The sequence below is a fragment of the Aquarana catesbeiana genome, linkage group LG05 (genome assembly GCF_042186555.1).
Source record: "Aquarana catesbeiana isolate 2022-GZ linkage group LG05, ASM4218655v1, whole genome shotgun sequence".
Lineage (NCBI taxonomy): Eukaryota > Metazoa > Chordata > Amphibia > Anura > Ranidae > Aquarana > Aquarana catesbeiana.
Window position 1 is genome coordinate 95,328,985 of NC_133328.1, and position 19,345 is coordinate 95,348,329.

Genomic DNA, 19,345 nt, shown 5'->3' on the forward strand with positions numbered 1-19,345 from the left:
ACAAAAATTTGCTGCCTATCTTGGCTGAGGCAAAATGGGCATAGTCCTGACATAGTTGTGACTGTGGGACTGAGGCATTTTGGGTGCAGGATCCTTATTAGATGTATTGTGGTTATTAAGCTGTGGAGCTGGATATCATTTTGGGTGCAGGTGGTTGTGGTCATCATAGTTTGGCATTAAACGTTTAAATATTAGAATTTAAAAGTAGATACATATTTAGAATTTATAAACATGAGATATCAGTTTGTAAAGTTTCTGTGACATCACCTATTCTCTGTAAATACATCAAACACATAATGTATTTCTAAAGGTTACCACTAGTAAAGAGCTTTGCTTGTTCAGGCATTCGTCCATTTGTCTGTTCGTTAGACATTCAGCCTATTTAGCGGGGGTCAAACATATATTCAGCTCCTGCCAGATTTTTCTCCTGCTACTATATATGACAGCTACCTTCTTCTGCTGTCAAATTTCTTATGGAAGCAGTGGGTGCCGACACTGGCTGTGTCCTTATCAACCGGTATTTACTAGCTGGAAATCCCCACCCTATGTAATAAAAGTGGCGCCCCCCCCCCCCCCCATAATTCATACCAGAACCCCTGGCAAAGCACCTTGCCACCATGTTGATGATGATGATAATGTTGTGGGGATCTGCAGGTGGGGGGCTTATCCCTTTAACAATTAGAGTGCACCCAGATACCGGCTTCTTTCCTATGTGAATGAGTAAGGAGTACATAGTACCACTACTCATTTACAAAAAAAGTAAAGAGTAAATAATAACACACACATACAGCTTTTGACAACTCGTTTAATAATAAAAAAAAAAAAGTAATCCAATGGTGCACGTCAAATCACGTCAACGTTCAGAAGTGCAACACAAGTGCAATGGGATGCCATTAAAATAAGTGGAACCCCAACAAACCAACATGTTGCTGTATATTGGGGTAAAGTGTGTTACCACAATACAATAGCATATATCCAGACTGTGAATCCACATTTTCAAATAATTGTAATTGTAATTTCAAGTAATTGTAATCTCATCTCCATATACTGTTTATTTTCTATTTATTTTCTTGCTACATTTGCATGATTAAGTCTTCATACAAGAAGACCTAAACAAGCATTATGAATAACATTGCTATGTTATTAAGCCACATTATTTTTTTTCATTTTGAGCATGTGTTAGTTTTAATTGCTAAGGGAAGACATTTTCTTAGATCCCTGCAGAGCTCTGAAAAATGTGCCTGGTCCCCACTGGAGCTACCAAGCCTTAATTAACAATCAACCTCTAATGACTGAACATTAAATGTAAATTTCTAACGTCAGAAGGGAAACCAAACAGGGTCTTTCCGGAAAAGGCTATAAATGGAACGAGAATTACAGGGGAGCCATCATGGTTTAATAAGATGATAAAACTGACATTTGTGCATTTGCACCTTTTAATTAATTAATGGAATAAAATGCCATATGCAATATTTCGAAACTGAAAATAAAAATAAAAGCAAGCAGTATAAATGACAGCAATAAAAGTTGTGAATAAATGTCTTGCTGCAGGCTACCTTCTAGAATAGAGCAGCCCAAGACCCACATGAGTTCCCAACATCTATCTATCTATCTATCTATCTATCTATCTATCTATCTATCTATCTATCTATCTATCTATCTATCTATCTATCTATCTATCTATCTATCAGGGGGTCCCTAGGCAGTCTGTTTAACGTTCACACCTGGGAGCTTCTCAGGCAACAGTACAAATGCTGTCTTGAGTATGAAAGCTCAAATTCCTACACCCTTGGCAGGAAACAAAATCTCAATCTCTGACTGTATACACAATGCTCCAATATGATGCAGAGATGAAAATAATGGTTTGTACATCGTATTCAACATTTTGTATACACCCAAAAGTTGCCTTATTGAGTACTGGACTCAATGGGATTGATTTAGTAAAAACAAATAGACTGTTCCCTTTGCAGAGGAAGTTTCACTTTATATGGGTGTTTACCAAGTTTAGTGAATGTATGGAAGCTCTGCTGATTTTCATCATCCAATGATCAGCAAAATGCTTTTTTTTATTTTCCTTGCATGCGATTGGGTATTCTTTTCAAAGTAAAATGCTGCCTTTTTTCTTTCCTGTTTGCTCCTGCAGCAGGAATTACAAGAAATTGTGTGCATTGCCTCATAAAAAAAAAAAACCCACATTAATAAATGAGCTCCAGAGACTTTAATCCAGTAAATCCAAGCTCAGACTTCCACAATCCTTTTGTTTTCTTGGTACCAAAGCACTTCTGAAAGCACTGTTGATGATGAACTGGATCTTGTCACTTACATCCTTCCCCTCGCTCAAAGTCAACATGTTGTATTCTGAGGTTGATGCCAGTATACTTTTTTAGTTACCATTAAAAAAACAGTGTTATCCTGGTGAGTGGAAAGAGCAGTATGGTGAAGTTTGGAGGGGCAAAGAGAAATACAATTTCAGAAGAACCAAGGCATGTTTGACTCTCATGCTCATGGGGGCCCTTTCCTTCTGGTGAGTGCAGGAACAGCAGAAGGAGCATGGAGCACTTTTTTGAGCTTTATTAATGCTGGTCACTTTACTAATGCTATGCATTGAGCACTTCACAACAGACAACCAAGAGAGACTTTGGAGTGTATAATTTGGGAACTGTGTATACACCTGGTATTCACCACAGACTTGTTTATTGTTTCATTTACTATTAATTATTGGTATGTATGTACTGTATAGCGCTGTGTGAAAGTACCCTTAAGTTAAATGGTTTGTTTACCAACTTTGAACAGCAGCATTAGTACCGTACACTGTTAATCCAAATAGCATGGGTTTTTTTCTTTTTCAATTAATACAGTACTGCATGTCTTTGCTGGGTAGCTATAGCATTGCATTTTACATGCATGTGTGCGGCTCATAACTGGCTGACTGTTTATTAACTTTACAGTTTACTAGATGTCATCCTTTGGACTTGTAGATAAATAGATATTGATCTTCATGTGATCTCAGTGACTTGGACAGTTTGACTAATCCTCTGTTCATTATATATAAGATGACTCTTTCAAGATTGGACACTGCTCAGACTGCCTTTCACTACACTGTTGTCATTACAGCCCTTTTATAGACTCAGAGGTCATCTCACAGGCATATTGTGCCATCTAGTCTGTTATATACAGCTCGGGATCTTACAATGTGTGCTAATCCCATTGGGAGTACCTGGTATTATTGGTATACACTTTATTCACCCAATGTGGCTTTAGGGTGCAGTGCTACCTGACACAGGATCCCTGGAGGGTTTTTTTTATAGGTCCATATATTTTCATGGTATTAAAGCCCATTTAGATTGCAGGTGCCCTCCAGGGATTCCATATGCTTGTGAGGGGTCTACAGCAGGGTAGACCCTGTCCCAGCTCCTCTTGGGGGGTCGGCATTTATAGACGGCTATGGGGTTTTAGTAGTGTTTAGGTGCAACAGTTATTGGGCAAGGATTATTTTTTTGGGGGTATAATGATGACATGGATGGGGAGGTGAGAGGAGGAAAGGGGGGGGGGGGGGAGTGAGAAGGGAAGAACATGAATGATCTTGATGCTGTTGTTTTTTACTTGTTACAATCAATAAAGCATGAGGAGGTAGCCTGTGACTGTTGATACGCCTTCTTTTTTTATTTTTTGTTTTTTGTGACATTTGATCTTTTGAACCCCCCTATATTTTATGGGTGGGACCCCATTACATGTAAGATTTAAGGCTGGGTTCCCATTACCATAGATTTTTGGACTTGACTTCTGGTTCCGAGCATTTGTTGTATAGATTTAATAATAATCAAAAAATGGGAGCAAACAAGAAACGGGCGTGGATTGACGGCCTCTCGATATATCAGTTTACACCAAATATACAAGTCATTTAAAAAACTTTATTACACAAAAGTTGTACATTTCTATACATTCTATACATATATACATAGAATAGGTATTGTAGAATCCTCAATAAAAATCAAACCAAAGGTAACAATCAGATTATTCATAGCATTTCCCTAAGCATTTCACAGTCACAGCCGCTTCTTCAAGGCTGTAATTTTCTCGTCGTTTGATCAAGTACCTAATATTAACAGTCAAAGTAAATACAGTAAATATATATATATGTATATATATATATATATATATATATATATATATATATATATATATATATATATATATATATATATATATATATATGTATGTATATATATATATATATATATATATATATATATATATATATATATATATATATATCTCAATAATTCTTTCTCGTTCAACATTTTTTATTTTGAAATACTAAATAATAACAAATAAAATATATCTGACAAAATTTTCAGAATATTATGCTATATTACAGAAAATACAGGTAGATATATTACTCTATGTTTATGACTGGTAGAGAAGGATTCATTTTGAGAGAGACCTTTACTTTCAAGGTGTTATAATAAACTTTCCATGTTATAATAACATATTCTATGTCATATGCAGACATATTGTTTTCCAGTTGAAAAGTTGAAAGTCTCAATAAGTTGGAGTTAACATGGACATTAATTTAATGTTTTGTATCTATCTATAATATAAACCATAACTGCAATTATGTAAAATTACCTGTTGGTAACAAATATTATATGTAAAAGATTGAATTGAGAAAGAAAATAGTTCTCAAAAGAATAATAGGAAAGAAAATAATAAGAAGAAATAAGCGTATGGGGGTAGGGAAGACATCAGGGTTCTGGATGCAAACATTATTTATAGACTGTGATAAGAAAAATGCGTGAGAGGGTGTCAATTACCATGACGTGAGTTCTCGATTGTCATAGTCATCTGGTATGCAATGTTTGATCCATGGTTTCCATAAATTGTCAAACTTCTTAAAATCATCTTTATCTACAGCGTCCATCTTAGCATGTATAAATGATTGATTCATTCCGAGCTTGGTTTCTGCAATCTTAAATATAGGTGTTTTCCATGTGTTAGCTATTGTCTGCTTTGCAGCTGTCAAGAATATAAGGAATAGTTAAAATTGTTTGTGTTAGAAAGTCTGGTTTTAAATTTAGGAGAGCTGTCATTGGGTCTGGTATAATAGAACAATCAAACATTTTTGATGGTATTAGAAAGACTTTTTCCCAAAATGTATGTACATTTGGACAATTCCACCAGATGTATATGTATATGTGTATATATGTACCTTGTCCGAGACAGCCATGAAAACAGAGGCTTTCATTTGTCTTTTGCAAATTTAGCAGGAACCAAGTACCACCGTGTAAGTACCTTATATGACGTTTCAACTGCCATTATGTTTGTCGAAGAAGATTTAGTATTAGACCATATATTAGACCATACCGGAAGATCAATATTGCGTTCAAGATCTTTTTCCCATTTAGCAACATATGTTGGTATATTTGTATCTGATTTAGTGATCAGTTGAGAATAGATTATTGAAATGCGACTCTTAGCATGTGAGTCCTTTAGACAAATTCGTGCAAATTGGGAGAGGGTGTTTATGGTATCATTAGTGTTGAGGAGAGGAGCAAAATTTTGATATGAAGGTATTGGAATATTTCGGATTGGGGGAGCTCAAAGGATTTGCATAGTTCTGGGAAAGGACATATTGATGTTGCTGAAATTATGTCATATAGACAAGAAATGCCAACCTTAGACAAGGCTTTAAAAGTTCTGGGAGATATCCAAGCTGGATAAAAGGCCGGGTTTTTATGAAAAGAGAGAAGCGGGTTATATGGAGATTGTAGACAGTGTGAGGTCTTATGTCTATCCCAGACAGATAGAGATTGTTTAGTAATTGGATTTTTTTATGTCTTACAATCTATAGGACGTAACCATAGGATATTATTTATAGGAAGAGGATCACAATCCATTGCTTCAATTATTACCCACAAAGGAATCTCTATAGTAGAGTGATATTTCGATAGTTATGTCAATTGAGCAGCCCTGTAATAGATAGAAATAAATAGTAAAGTCTGTAAATACCAAGCCGCCCATTGATTTAGGGAGGTATAAAGTATTCCTGGGTAACCGAGGTTTGATTTTCCCCCAAGTGAATTGTAATTGAATAAATATAACATTTTAGGGAGTATGGTCATTTTTATTATATTGATTTTTCCGAACCAAGAAATTGGTAGGGATGACCAATTAGATAGCAAACTAGTAGTTGTTTTCAATAAAGCTGGATAGTTAGCAGCAAATAGATTCAAGGGACTGGTAGTGAGTTGGACACCCAAAATTTGGAAGCCTATGGTCAGCCCATTTAGAGGGTAGCGAATCTTGTATTTTTCGTTTCTTCTTTTCAGTTAATGAGATGTTCAATGCCACTGATTTTTGGACATTGACTCTAAGACCTGAAATTAGTGAAAATGTATGTAATATAACCATGAGGTTGGGGGCGGAAACTTGTGGTGAGGACAAAAATAAGAGAATGTCGTCTGCAAATACCGTAAGCATAATTTGTGCTAAAGGTTTAATAAGTAATGCAAACAAGAGCGGTGAGAGTGGACATCCTTGACGTGTACCCCTTTGTATACTAACTCTTCCGATTTGTAACCTGCATATTTAATATAAGCTCTAGGTTCATGGTATAATGCAGAGATCCATTGCAAGAAATGTGGGCCAAAGCCCCATTTATTAAGGGTAAAGTGCATATAGGACCATGATATCGTATCAAATGCTTTCTTAATGTCAAGAGAGAGAAAACAGGTGGGAATACGACGTGACAAAAGGTTTGCGCATCTAATGTTATCACAAGCTTGTCGAATGGGGATGAAACCAACTTGATCACGGTGTATAAGATTACCTATAATTTTTTTTAATCTGCTGGCAAGAATTTTGGCGAGAATTTTAATATCCAAATTTAATAAAGAAATAAGGTGGTAATTTGACCAAGCAGTGTCATCTGTATGGGGTTTGGGAAGCATGCAAATGATTGCTGTCAGAATTTCCTTCCTAAAAGAGTGACCTTCTAGGAGGGAATTGAAGATGTCTGTTAAAACCGGCGATAAAGTATCTGCAAATGTTTGATAGTAAAGAGCAGAAAATCCATCGGGACCAGGTCGCTTATTTAGTTTTAGATTCTTAATAACATTGGTCACCTCACCAACCATCACGGATTCCTCCATCATTTCCAATTGAGTTTTGGATAATGAAGGAAGAGAAATGTTATGCCGCGTACACACGGTCGGACTTTTCATCTACAAAAGTCCAACGGACGCCGACGGACTAAAGCTGGCTGGTAATCCGATCGTGTGTGGGCTTCTCCGGACTTTCAGCAGACTTTTTCAGCCTCAAATCCGACGGACTTTAGATTTGAAACATGCTTCAAATCTTTACGTCGTAACTACGACGGACCCCGAAATCCGCTCGTCTGTGTGCTAGTCCGACGGACAAAAACCCATGCTAGGGCAGCTATTGGCTACTGGCTATGAACTTCCTTATTTTAGTCCGGTGTACGTCATCACGTACGAATCCGTCGGACTTTTGTGTGGTCGTGTGTAGGCAAGTCCGTTTGTTAGAAAGTCTGCTGCAAGTCCGCCGAAAGTCCGCCGGAAGTCCGCCGGAAGTCTGTCGGACAGGCTGTCGGACTTTTGTAGACGAAAAGTCCGACCGTGTGTACGCGGCATTAGAGAAAAAATCATTTGCTTTAGAGGAATCCAACTCACTGTCAGATGAATATAAATTGGCTATATGTGATTTAAATTTTTGTAATATTTTCAAAGGGTTATTAGAGTATACATCTCTAGCTATTTTAAGACGAATAGGTTTTGTTGGATTATGACAAGATTTTAGTGCATGGGCTAATAGTGTATTTGGTTTGTTTGCGTTCATGTAGAAATTATGTTGTGATCTTTTAATGGTTTTGTCTGCTGACTCAGTGGGAAATAAGTCAAATTCTAGTTTGGCTTTATCTAATTTCAATCTTGATGAACGAGAAGGGTTATGTTGAAATGCCATATGACATGCATTAAAATTTGTTTCTAGTTTATAACATAGGTCTTTTCAAGCTAAATTGAAGAGTACGGCTTGTCGCAAGCATATGCCACGAAGAACAGGTTTGTGCGCCTCCCGTAGAGTGGTCGGGGAAATGTCAGGTGTAGATTATATTTTAGACATTCCTTAAGCGCGAGTTCAATACTGTGTCTATGTGCTGGATTTTTGAGCACAGACTCTCTAAGTAGCCATGTGGGTTCACATGCTTTTGGGATTGTAGAAGCTAGAACAGTGTAGATTGCACTATGGTCAGACCATGGTATAGGAACAATTTTTGATGTAAAAATTTCAGGCACCATACCTGTGGTCAAAAATATTTGGTCAATCCTTGAGAATGAGTGATGAGGATGTGAGTAATGCCTGTATTGTCTCTTGGTAGGATTCAACTCATGCCAGGAATCTACTAAATTGTATTTCGTAATAAGTTTTGAGAAAGAGTGTTTGTCAGACCTTTGAGTCTGCGGTATCGACAATTTATCTAGAAAGAGAATGATAGTCTGGTTAGAATCTCCACATAACTCTATGAACCCTTTCCATCTCGAGACGTTCTACCAGTATAGCTGGTTGCAGTTCTTGAAAAAGTGCTATCATTGTGGCCTGTAAGTCAGTCACAGTTTCAGTAATTCCTCTAATGCGCAAATTAGAGCGCCTAGCATGATTTTCATAATCTTCCAATCTGGTCTGTAGAACTGTTTTTTCCACTTTAAGGTTTTCAATTTCTGTTGAGTAATTGAATGTATAATTTTCAATATCATCTACTCTAATTTCAAGTTCAGACATGCGTTGGCCAAGTTCCCTTATCTCTTTAGTGAGACTGGTAGTAATATGGTCTAAGGCAGGGATATGCAATTAGCGGACCTCCAGCTGTTGCAGAACTACAAGTCCCATTAGGCATAGCAAGACTCTGATAGTCACAAGAATGACACCCAGAGGCAGAGGCATGATGGGACTTGTAGTTTTGCAACAGCTGGAGGTACGCTAATTGCATATCCCTGGTCTAAGGTATTTTTTTATGATTTTTAAAACTGTTTTTTTAATTGTTTCATTGTTACAGGGGAAGCCATTTCATCTTGTGAGGTATTCTCAATATTCTCCATAACGTTTTTTCCTGAGAGGAGTTCGGCTTCAGCGCCATTTTGTTATCTGTGTGAGGCGGCGCTGCTTTGCCATTTTTCAGCTTCATATGAGGCTGTTTGCCACCGGTAATACCTTTGTGATGTGGCAGGAAGCTGTGGGCACTTACGTGTACTATATACTTGTGGGTAAGTGACTTACAACCGCCGTTATTAGGCTCTCCAATCCTGCAGGTAAAGGAGCTCTAGACAGGTATAACAGCTCCGCTCAGCTCAGCGCATGCGCCCCCCATATCAATCATTTTTAATCAGAAAAAACCCCTATCCCATTAAAAAAGGGGAAACCAGGAAGGAAAAAAAAACTAAAACAAACCCACACAACACACCACCATACATATAAACACAGAGTCCAGTGCCATAACTTGTGAGTCCATTACATCTGTTCAAGCTACAGGGAGACATGTAAGCAAAAGGCATTGTTAGAAACATCAAACCATCAAGATGCAATAAGCTGGGCAGCCCCTCCAGGGAGCACCAAATTTAGACTAAAACATACTCACCAATCAGCCAGTGGAAAGAGGACTCGCCCAGTCACCAATTAGCCGACTCCCTTTCTGCATTTAAGGGACTGGCATTTCTGGGGAGGTTTACTGGGAGCCTGGGTCCTTGGGAGACACAGGCACCCCCAGTGAATCCTCACACCGGATGGGTCAATGGTAGTAGGGCTTGTTGGCAATTTCTATCTATTTGCTCTGCTCTTTATCCCCTTGCCTTGTTTCTGGGTTCCCTATACACCTTTGGGTAAGTGCTAACCCTTAAAAGTTTTTACCTGCTAGCCTAGTTTGATACATAGTTAATTCTGGTTGTCTTATTTTATTTTTATCCATCTGCTTCCTTTTTTAGCTCTGATTGGAGATACCATTATCCCCTATTGTAGAGAGACATTCTTGAACTTTTGCTTCTATACCCTGTACTTTGTATGAATGAAAGTTAGTATAGCCCTCCTAAGACATGCGCATATACATACATATATATATATATATATATATATATATACACACATATTACTATCTATAATATATTAGGATATATGAGAATGCCCAAGCTTAATGGAGTATCATATAATTACAGTGCACCCGTAAAGTATTCACACCGCTTCACTTTTTCCACATTTTGTTATGTTACAGCCTTATTCCAAAATGGATTGAATTCATTATTTTCCTCAAAATTCAACAAACAATACCCCATAATGTCAATGTAAAAGAAGTCTGCTAGAAAGCTTTGCAAATTTATTAAAAATGAAAAAAAATCCCATGTACATATGTATTCACACCCTTTGTTCAATACTTTGTCGAAGCACCTTTGGCACCAATTACAGCCTCAAGTCTTTTTGAATATGATGCTACAAGCTTGGCACACCTTTTTTTGGGCAGTTTCTCCCATTCTTCTTTGCAGGACTTCTTAAGCTCCATCAGGTTACATAGGAAGCGTCGGTGCACAGCCATTTTTAGATCTCTCCAGATATGTTCAATCGGGTTCAAGTCTGGGCTCTGGCTGGAACACTCAAGGACATTCACAGAGTTCTCCCGTAGTCAATCCTTTGCTATCTTGGCTGTGTGCTTAGGGTCATTGTCCTGTTGGAAGATGAACCTTTGGCTCAGTCTGAGGTCCAGAGCGCTTTAGAGCAGGTTTTTATCAAGGATGTCTCTGTACATTGCTGCATTCATCTTTCCCTGGATCCTGACTAGTCTCCCAGTTCCTGCCACTGAACAACATCCCCACAGCATGATGCTGTCACCACCATGCTTCACTGTAGGGATGGTATTGACCAGGTGATGAGTAGGGATGAGCCGAACACCCCGCCGGTTCGGTTCACAGCAGAACATGTGAACATGCAAAAAGTTTGTTCGAACACGTGAACACCGTTAAAGTCTATGGGACACGAATGTGAAAAAACGAAAGTGCTAATTTTAAAGGCTTATATGCAAGTTATTGCCATTAAAAAAGTATTTGGGGACCCAGGTCCTGCCCCAGGGGACATGTATGAATGCAAAAAAAGTTTTAAAAACAAACGTTTTTTCGGGAGCAGTGATTTTAATAATGCTTAAAGTGAAACAATAAAAATGAAATATTCCTTTAAATATCATGCCTGAGGGGGTGTTCTTAGTATGCCTGTAAAGTGGTGCAGTTTTCCCGTGTTTAGAATAATATGATAGCAAAATAACATTTCTAAAGGAAAAAAGTCATTTAAAACTGCTTGCGGCTGTAATGTATTGTCGGATCCCAGCAATATACATGAAAATCATTGAGAAAAATGGCATGGGTTTCCCCTCCCAGCCCATTACCAGGCCCTTTGGGTCTTTTATGGATATTAAGGGGAACCCCGCACCCACATTTTTAAAAAAATGGCGTGAGGGGCCACCAGGCACTATATACTCTGAACAGAAGTATACAGTATCTCACAAAAGTGAGTACACCCCTCACATTTTTGTAAATATTTTATTATATCTTTTCATGTGACAACATTGAAGAAATTACACTTTACTACAATGTAAAATAGTGAGTGTACAGCTTGTATATCAGTGTAAATTTGCTGTCCCCTCAAAATAACTCAACACACAGCCATAAATGTCTAAACTGCTGGCAACAAAAGTGAGTACACCCCTAAGTGAAATTGTCCAAATTGGGCACAGATATTTTACAATAAAGATTTATACACAGGCGAGTATATTTGCCTACAAGGGAGGGAGGTGTCTGATGATCATGATGTCTCATAACTTTTAGACAAAGTACGGTAGAAAAATGAAAATGGTACGACATGAAAGTGTATAAATTTATCTTCACTTTGAGACTAAAGATTATTACCTAACTGTAATTTATTGTTCTTTTATTGCAATTTGCATTTGTCTTGTCAGATCTACGCATCATAAGTTACATCTGGTGGCTTGCAAAAGTGTCATTGCCTAACATTTCCAAGGAACAGTTGCATGATATTTTCCCTCAGAAGCCAAGATGCCTTGTGTAAACAAAGCAGATAACTTCTGCTACATTTGTGGCGAAGTCACATTTGCATCTCAAAAGTGCAGTATGACGGCAGTTGTAAAAGACATATCACCTATATTTTGGATGCAAAATAGGGGATCAGGACAAGTGTTGGGGCCCTCATTATTGTTGCATTACATGTACGTCATTGGCTAAACAAGAAGAAAAAGTCTATTGCCCCTTACACACGGTCGGATTTTCCGATGGAAAATGTCCGATCGGAGCGTGTTGTCGGACATTCCGACCGTGTGTGGGCTCCATCGGACATTTTCCATCGGATTTTCCGACACACAAAGTTTGAGAGCAGGCTATAAAATTTTCCGACAACATAATCCGATCGCGTCAATTCCGAACGTGTGTGGCCTGTTCCGACGCACAAAGTGCCACGCATGCTCAGAAGAAGTTCCGAGACGGAACAGCTCGGTCTGGTAAACTTAGCGTTCGCAATGGATACAACACTTTCGTCACGGTGCAATGTTAAAGATGGTTTAATACAGCGCACTCTCTTCTTCTTTATAATGTGAGAAGAATGAAGTAGTTTTGCTGCTCATATTCACACAGACTTCTCACAAACTTCTTTCTTTATTATTTATCGGGATTCCCTTAATATATTTAGATTTGTCACATCTGACAACATTTTTTTTTGTGTTGGATTTTTTTTTTTTGGTTTTAAGGCAGATTATTTTTTTTTTTGGTTTGTCTTTTTTTCAAGGCTGATCTTTGTTTTATTGTATTTTTATTTTCACTACAGAATATTTTTGTGTGTGTTTTGTGTGTCAAGTTACCACAACACCATTGATATGTTGTTATATTTAATCTGTAGGAGATTGTTTGGTGTTGTTGTCTCTTGTTAATTTCACATTGTACTTTCGAAATGTACCTGAATCCTCACCAACAAACTGTCCTTTTTGGATGAAAACACACATAGGACAGTTTATTAAGGGCTCACAACTAAACAAAGAGGGAGGCAACACTGGAGAAACAGCAGAAATGGGTGAAGCCTTGGACCCCCAGGGCACACATCAACTATTTTCAAGCAAAATTGGTGGCCTGAGGAGTCCATATATAAGGGAGTGCAGTCTGGTCCAGAAGTCCCAGAGATCCGGAAAGCAGCAGATGACATCTGTGTCCCCAGGCTGTGGTCATACAAGAGACTGCAGCTTTTGTTAGACCAGACTGAACCCAGGGCCATCACTCTCTGGTCTTCTTTCCACGCTTCCTTCCACACTGTGGCTGTGGTGGTGGAGTTGTGGCAGCAGGAGGAGGAGGAGGAGGAAGAGGATGGTCCAACTCAATCACGTCGGTCTTGGGTGTGATTTTGCCACTCACCCCCTTAGTTAGGACTTTATAAATAAGTTGCTCACACATGAGGCGTTGACCCTCCTGCATGCCCTGCGTTTTTTTGGCAGCCATGCAGGCAAAGGCCTCTTCAGGAGTGGGTAAGGCTCTGAGGGACGCAGAAGCCTCCTGAATAAGCCTGAGTGCAGAATCCTGAACATGACTCCCCTTCCTGGGTCTTTTGTATGGAAGGCGGAGGGGAGGAACCTGCGATTCGGTCAGGCTGCGACTTGTCCCAGGCTTCTCCTGGCTGCCACTTAGCCCCGCCTCCTCCTGGCTGCCACTAATCCCCGCCTCTTCCTGGCTGCCACATTCCACAGCCTCCTCCTGGCTGAGGTCTTCCTGTGTATGAAAAAGGGACATAGTTTTAGTTTTTTAGTCATCATTCACACACAATTGTCACCTCCTGACTGTTGCAAATTGAATGTTAACAAATATAACAGACTATCATTCTGAGCCCAGCATTTTTCATTCTTGTCCCAATTTTGGGTGCCCACTACTGTCTATTGATATGTAAAACACTTTTTTTCAATCAGCAATTAGAGATCAATAATAACATCTAGTAAAGATCATTTCTTTATTGACAAGAAATCTGTAGAAGTATGCTATACCTGACTCCAGCTGGGCTCCTCCACTTCTTCCTGGCTGGAAGGCCCAGGTTGGACATTGGAAGCCTCAGCTGGGTTGGAAGGAAGAGTGGAAGGAAGAGTGGAGAGGGATTCCCTGACTTCAGTGTGGTCTGACGGAAATCGCAGTCTCTCATAGTACCACAGCCTGGGGACATAAATGTCATCTGCTGCAGCTCCGGACCTCTGGGAATCCGTGACCTTCTTGCGCTCCCTAAGATAAGTGCTCCTCAGGCCACCAATTTTGGCTTTTAAATAGGGGATGGTTGCTGTGGGGACCACCGGCTTCACCAACTCCAGCAGTTTCTCCAGCGCTGCCTGCCTCTTTTGTTTATTGTTGTAATGGGGATGTCTCACCTGCCACAGACAGGGCAGCTCCCTGTATTTGTCTATGAACAGGGGGAGGAAATTGTGGTCATTGAAGCCATCCATTTTCTCTGCAAGACACAACACAAGACAAACCCTAAGGTCAGGCCAAACTCTCCTAATCTTGTTACAATATAGGCTTTAATTTCGAAGCTGTATAGGCCCAAGTTTAGATCTTACCTTCGTTATCACGATCGGTGCCTCCAATGCTCCTTCCTCCGCTCACAGATCGTACGTAGTACGCACGCGTGTTACGCTTTATACACACTGCGCATGCGCGTAACTCTGCCCGCCCCTGACGTTCTTTCTAGTCTATTCCCCGCCCCTTTTTGTTCTGCGCAGTGGGGGAAGAGCACATGGCGGATACACAGCAGGTGCGTGCTAATTACAGGAACGAGGAGGAGGAGGAAAGCCCGGATCCGGACACGTCCCGATCCAGAAGGAGATTTAAGGCCTCAAATATGTCCTTTGGGGAGATGTTGGAGATGGTGGACATCCTGAAGAAGGCCGACTATGATGGAAAGTATGGACCTTACCCCAACCCCAATGTCAGAAAGGCCAAGATCATGGCGAAAGTGGTCAGGAGTCTGCACCGGAATTTCGGGGTACGTCGATCGAAAGATCAGCTCAGGAAGCGGTGGTCAGACCTGAAATTACGAGAACATGAGCAGTACAGAAAGATCCAGAGAGTGCTGCAAAAAAGTAAGTAGTTGTGCTGTGTTCCTATTCTTTATGTTTATTACGTTCGTGCTGCTCCATGTGCTTTTCTTAAAAGTGTACATTTTAAAATGGCAACTTTCATGTTCATGGGCACATTATTCGTTCGTATCAAACATTTTTCTTTCGGCCTATAAAACACCATTATTTTGGCCATATGCATTTGGCCACATTTTTTATGCCCTACTTGTATGAAACTAATTTGGTTGTGTAGATGGCTTTGTTACTAGAATGAAATGCAAACTAGATTCTGTGTAAGGAGAAGACACTGAGCAGCTGTTTTCACATCTAGACACTGGAGCACTAGTGTGGGACCCCAGAACACCATTTTTATTAGGGGGGCCACACAGGTGCTCCAGTGTATACTATAGGGGGGTCTCCATCTGTGAAGCTTGTACTAAACAGGTAAAGTATTGCAGCTTGACAAAGGACACTGAAAATGCTACATTTTGGAACTCTGCCAAAATAGACAATTGTACCCCACTTCCAAGCAATGTTTCCTATTTATAGTGCTGCCATCAAATATCTGTGTGCTAAGTATACCATTTTTGTTTTACATAGGGGAGAAAAGACTCGGAGGACACCCCTCATCCGAGGAGACCACAGACCCCCCACCTCTGGAAGAAGGGGAAATCCCCCCAACCCAAAAAGAGCAGGAGGAGGAAGAAGATGTGGTGGAACTAGTCACCACAACAGGTGAGTGTCTGTGACCACAGGCTCAGGTAAGAGATGGATGCCGGCATATTTTTAATACCTGTTTTTGTTTGGTTTCTCTCTTTTTAGGTGACCATGATGTTGTGGATCCAGATCCTTTCACATCAGAAAGTGCCCAGATCCTGATCGGGGAGATCATGGGGTGTAATTTAGAATTGGAAAACCTCAAGAAAAAAATCAATGATGTTATTCAAAAAAATAAAAACATCATTGATGTTTTGGGGCGAGTTTAAAACCCCTCCAAATCCCTTTTTTTTGTGTGCTACAATGTTAAAAATGTTTTAGCGATTTTTAGAAAAGCCAAATTTGGAGGATGCACACAGTGTGCCAACATGTGCTATTTGCCATCACGGGAGATCAATGGACGCGTTTTGGGGGTGCAACCCCTTCCTCAATAATAAAGTAGCTGAGAGGAAGGGGTTTCTCCCCCAAAACACATCCCTTGATCCCCCGTGATGGCAGCTAGCACATGTTGACATTGGCAAATTTGTGTGCATCTTCCAAATTTGGCTTTTCCTGGGGTGACTTCACCCCATCTGAACGCAATATCAAACACAGTTCTTAAATACTCATGTCTGATATTGCCTTCAAGTTCTACCAAATGTGAACTTTGTAAGTTCAAGATTTGTGTCTTTCTTGTTGATTTTACACATGCCAGTTTTATCTTAAATGGACATTTCTATTTTTTATAATGCCACCCCAAAAATTGTTATACAACAAACATGTTGGTTTGTTTTAAAAACCTTTTCTAAATGCACATGTGATTGTGCAGGTATTAAAACGATTGTTAATCAAGAATGTGTGGATTATTGTCTCAACGCTACAACACTTTTGTGGTGATGTAATTGCTGCTTTCTGTGAAAATGGGGGTTATTTCCTAAGGGCAAATCCTCTTTGCACTACAAGTGCAGTTTCAGTGCAGTTTCAAGTGCACTTGTAGTGCAAAGTGTCTTTGCCTTTAGTAAATAACACCCAACAGTGCTTTGTATAAGGTTACACAATCACGCCATTTTCAGGACTCCCCACATTTCTGTCAGGGTCAGCTAAAACAAACACAACCAGTAAATGTCAACAAAGATTTGCTTTTTTTTTGTTTTTATTTGATAAAGGCTTCACAAATTGTCTGGCATATTGATGGCCCCTCTACCCGCAAAGAACTCAAGGTATCTTAACCGGACATCACGGGCACTCAGGGAGGGCAAGCCAGGACGGCCACTTTCAAGTGCCGTCAGGGTTGTTTCATTTAGAATTCTGGCCTCAGGCCCAACTGAGCCAGCATAGTTGGCAGAATGTTGGCGTAAAAAGTTATGTAGAACACAGCATGCCAGGATTATATGATTAAGTTTATACTCCGCCATATGGATGGGTGTCAGAAATAGGCGAAACCGGCTGGCCATGATTCCAAATGTGTTCTCCACCACTCTTCTGGCTCTGGCCAGCCGGTAATTAAAAACCCTCTGTTCCGTGGTGAGGGTCCTCATCGGGAATGGCCTCATAAGATGGTCCCCCAGCGCAAATGCTTCATCCGCAACGAAGACGAATGGGAGTCCTTCCACATTCTCTTCTGGAGGTGGCAAGTCCAAGCTGTCATTCTGGAGACGCCTGTAAAACTCCATCTGGGCGATGACTCCACCATCGCACATCCGGCCATTCTTCCCCACGTCCACATACAGGAAGTCGTAATTGGCCGACACCACCGCCAACATCACAATACTATTGAACCCCTTGTAATTATAATAGTACGACCCCGAGTTGGGTGGTGGGACGATGTGGACGTGTTTCCCATCAATTGCCCCTCCGCAGTTAGGGAAGTCCCACCGCTGGGCAAAGTGGGAGGCCACAGTTTGCCATTCCTGTGGCGTGGAAGGAAACTGTTGGGTATAGTGTGTATGGGTTTGGCAAAGTCAGCAGATAGATGATTGAGGATAGATAGAGAATTGATACCAGCTGACTTAGCAGTTGGGGGGAGGGAGGGTTAATAAAAATGATTTGGGGACACTACAAAAAAAAGCCTCTGGCACTCTGCCTGAATTTAAAGCACAAATCAGATTTCTAAACATTTTAGGGGGTGTTTGGGGTAAAGCACTACTATGGAGCTGATAAAATACATTGTTAAGTGACTACAAGAGGTGAATATAGGGCCAGGAGAACATGCTGGGTAGGTTAGTGAAGGCAAATATGTATGAAGGACTAAAAAAATAATGACATAAAAATCCAGCATGCATGAGAACAAAGGGGACAATCACAGCATAGTACAATCATGGTAATTAGGGAATGAGGAAAGAAATACGATATATTATCAAACATTAAATACAATAAAATGTGAGATTAAAGGATAAAAATCTTACCTTCATATACTCCTTCTGCAGGACCTGGATGATGGCAGAACAGGTCTCTGGGATAATGATCCCCAGAGCCTGGGGGGAGATGCCTGTCGAGAACTTCAAGTCCTGCAGGCTTCTCCCTGTCATCAAGTACCGCAGGGTAGCGACAAGCCTCTGCTCCGGAGTGATGGTTTGCCTCATGCAGGTATCCTGCCTGCTGATATAGGGGTCAGTGAAGCCAACAAACGGTGAAATAGGGGGTCCGTCATCCTGAGAAAGTTCCTGAAATCATCAGGATTATTCTCACGGATCTCACGGAGCAAAGGCATATGAAAGAACTGGTCACGCTGAAGCAACCAATTCTTGGTCCATGAACTCCTCCCCACCCTGTTCATGGACTGGACTTGTGTCAAGGTCAGGACCCCAACACCAAGCCCCCCACACAGCACGAACGATACGAGGAGTACGTATACGCAACATGGCTAGAAAACGGTCGGCTGCTCAGAACGAAGTAACAGAATGCTCTGAAGAAAAGCAAGGCCTGTGAAGAGCGACCTGAAAAACAGTAACGAACGAACAAGAACACAATGACAAAGTCACGCGGAGCTTGCTTGCACGCACTGAAGAGCAGATACAAACCCACAAGCACAAACTGAACCCCAGAAAACGATCTGAAAGCCACGAGTCTGAAAAAGCGCGAATCGTCTCTCACCAAACTTTTACTAACACGAGATTAGCAAAAGGAGCCCAAAGGGTGCCGCGCTTGGTTCTGAACTGGCCTTTTCTAGTCTCGTCGTACCTGGTGTACGTGACCGCGTGGTTGGCGATGGGAAATTCCGACAACTTTGTGCGACCATGTTTGAGCCAACATCCGTCGGAAAAAATCAGAGGATTTTGTTGTCGAAATGTCCGATCAATGTCCGACCGTGTGTACGGGGCATATGCCTTTCGCAGTCCCAATGGTGTGGAGGAAGCATGAAAATGTTACATGAAAAAACAGTAAATGAATGGAAAGTTATGTTACTGATATCAATAAAAATATAAATGTATAATGATTGGGGTGGCACCATTCCCATTGCTATATCACATTTTGCAGAAAAGGTATGGAGCACAATCTCACATTCCC